Here is a 3,066-nt window from a genome sequence, read left to right as displayed (position 1 = left end):
CTGGTATTATTTCTCTTCAGCCTGAAAAACACCTTTTGCGTGACATGTAGTCTGCTAGCAATGAATTGTCTTAGTTTTCATTTGTATGAGAACATCTTTGTTTCTCCATCATTCTTGAAGAATATTTCTCTGAATAAAGAATTCTGGAGTGTTTTCTGCATTTTAAAGGTGTTATCTTTGGCTCCCATTGTTACTGATGACAAGGTAGTTACATTTTTTATCATTGATTTTCTGCATTGTACATAGTACACTACTTTTATCTGACTGCTTACAAATATTTTTAAATCCTCACTCGAGAATATGTTTATTGATTTTAGAGAGAAATGGAGATAGAGAAATACCTATTGGTTGTCTGCATTGGGGATCGAACCCACAGCTTGGGTATGTGCCCTGACCCGGGACTGAATCCTCTACCTTTTGGTGTATGGGACAATGCTCCAACTAACTGAGCCACCTGGCCAGGGCCAAATTTTTTATCCTTGGTTTTCACTCATTTGACAATAAGATGTCTTGTTACTTTTTTTAAACATTTTTTAGTTTTTATTTTTTTGGTATTTATTCTATGTGGTTTTGCTGACCTTCAATCTGTAAATGTGTGTTCTTCACCAACTTTGGAAAATTTTGGTCATTATTTATTTAAATATTTTTGCGACCCTATTTTATTTCTCTTATTTTTGTAGGACCCCAGATCCAAGTGTGTTAGGGTTTTTAAACATTGTTTACAGGTCCCAGAGATTGTGTTCATTCTGTCAATGTTTTCCTCTCTCTCTTTCAGATTGGATCTATTCGGTTGATTTCTCTTCAAGTTCACTGATGCTTCTGACATTTACCATTTGATGTTGAGTAAATCTAGTAACTTTATTTCAGATGTTATGTTTTTAGTTAAAAAATTTCCATTGTTTTTGGTCTGTCCTTAGAGCAGGAGGAACAACAGGATTTTGAAGAGTTGCCTTTCCTATTATTGTCTTTCCCCTTCCTGCCTCCCACACATCTTTCCTCATGTCTCTCTCACCCCAGAGCAGCCATGGCAGAGCTGTCAGAGGCCACTCAGTCCCCATCCATCTCCTCGTTGTCCTGGGGGCCAAGCCCTGTGTGCTCTGCAGCAGCTGTGGTAGGCTAGGGGTAGCCCAAAAGTCTGCCTCCTCTCCAAGGGTGAAGAGCTGTGGATCCTCCTGTGCAGTGTACTATCTGATTACCTAGTGAGACGTGCAGAAGATTGGGTGTGTCTTTGGCCCCACGTTGATTGTGCTGCTTTCCCTGGCAGCTTTCAGTGTCATCAGTGGGGTTTCTTACCTCATCCTGGCTTTTCTCTCTGTCACTATCAGCTTCAGGGTCTACAAGTCTGTCATCCAAGCTATACAGAAGTCAGAAGAAGCCATCCATTCAAGGCCTACCTGGACATAGACATTACTCTGTCCTCAGAAGTTTTCCATAATTATGTGAATGCTGCCCTGGTGCACATCAACAGGGCCCTGAAACTCACTATTCATCTCTTTCTGGTAGAGGATCTTATTGACTCCTTGAAGTTGCTGTCTTCATGTGGCTGATGACCTATGTTGGTGTCATTTTCAATGAAATCACCCTTCCGATTCTTGCTGAACTGCTCATTTTCAGTGTTCCAGTTATTTATGAGAAGTATAAGACCCACAGTGATCGCTATATTGGCATTGCCCATGATCAGACCAAGTCAATAGTTGAAAAGATCCAAGCAAAACTACCTGTAATCACAAAGAAAAGGCAGAATAAATACATGGAAACCAGAAATGCCACAGTTACTAAAACACCACTTAACAATTACAACGTTGTTACTTGTACTATTGAGACAGGATAGTAAGAAGCTAGGAAAATTCCTTGGCAAGTGGAATAGAAAAACTTAAGACATATAGCTGAACATAAAGGCCAAGCAATTTACAGCCAGGTGTGGATGGTCAACAGGACAGAAGCCTCCAGTGCCTGGCAGGGGGCAAAACTGGGAAAACAAGGACCTCACCCCAAGAGTAACCTCTCCTCCCTGGAGATAATATCTAGGCCTCAGTTGTATTTCAGCTCCAGGCCCAGAAACACAGCAAAACCAGGTAGGCAACTCCAGGACCGACTGCAATGACTAAAGACCCCTGCCCTGCCATTGACCAGAGGATATCATGACCTTTAAAGGGCACACCTAGAGAACTGATGAATATTCTGCTGAATGTCTCCCCTGAGACCTCCCCTAAGATTCCCTGCCTGTAAGAAGGAGATAAAAGCTGCAAGACAAAGGACCCATCACTCTTGTGCTCTCCCTCTGGGGAGCAGTCAGTGCAATTTCCTTTCCTTTTTCCTCCCCACCCCACCCCCTGTTCTTCACAGGCACTCATCTCCTAAACTTTAAGGCAATGGGCAGCTAGCCGTTTGTCTCATGCTTATCCCCTGAACCCATCCCTAAGGTCCCTTTTCTCTGACTTCCCAGAGAATTAAAGCAGCCCTGCCTGGGCTCTTCTGTTGCTTCCTCTATGCTAGGCCCTTTCCACCACCTTCTGCAGGCCTGTTCTCACCTTTGAGGACATACTAATAAAATCCCTACTCATCTACTTCTGTCTTGCTGACCTGTAATTCTTTATTGGGTCAGTGAGAAGAACCAAGCTTCCAGTAACACGATGAAGGAAAGTGCTCAGTGTCAGCTTGAGCCTGCATACCAAGATTTTTTTTTCTTTTAATTTGGTGTTCCCCCATTCTTTCCCTTTACCTGCAGTATCAAGCACAAGAATTATTGGACTAAAAAAATGAAGTGATATCTTAGAACCCAAAAGGATTACCTTTGTAGGTAATCAGTTGAATGAATAAATCAATACTTAATGGCGGTGGAGTTTGTATGTGTAGCCTGAAAGGGGAAAGATTGGAGGGTAAAGGAGAAAAATAAAAATAAAATACCTCTGTTGGGGCTCTTCTATTTAATTTTCAAAGCTATGCAATTTTCTTATATAGCTTCTCATCATAATTTTACCCTTGTTTTTAAGTTCAGAAATAATGGTTAACTTAAGAAGAAATTATCTGGGAATAAAAATAGGTTTCCCTCTCAAGTGTTTGTTT

At 41.4% G+C, this 3,066-nt stretch overlaps 1 pseudogene; it reads left to right on the top strand.

Annotated features, from left to right (window-relative positions):
* Positions 1 to 1,024: 1,024 nt before the first annotated feature.
* Positions 1,025 to 2,755, top strand: LOC129071673 (reticulon-3-like; annotated as a pseudogene).
* The last annotated feature ends 311 nt before the right edge of the window (positions 2,756 to 3,066 follow it).

The sequence above is a fragment of the Pteronotus mesoamericanus genome, unplaced genomic scaffold, assembly GCF_021234165.1.
Source record: "Pteronotus mesoamericanus isolate MK-2021 breed Mesoamerican mustached bat unplaced genomic scaffold, CSHL_Meso_final contig_27, whole genome shotgun sequence".
In the NCBI taxonomy this organism is placed as follows: domain Eukaryota; kingdom Metazoa; phylum Chordata; class Mammalia; order Chiroptera; family Mormoopidae; genus Pteronotus; species Pteronotus mesoamericanus.
Note: the sequence above shows the minus strand (reverse complement) of the source record. Positions and strands in the feature narration are given on the sequence as shown.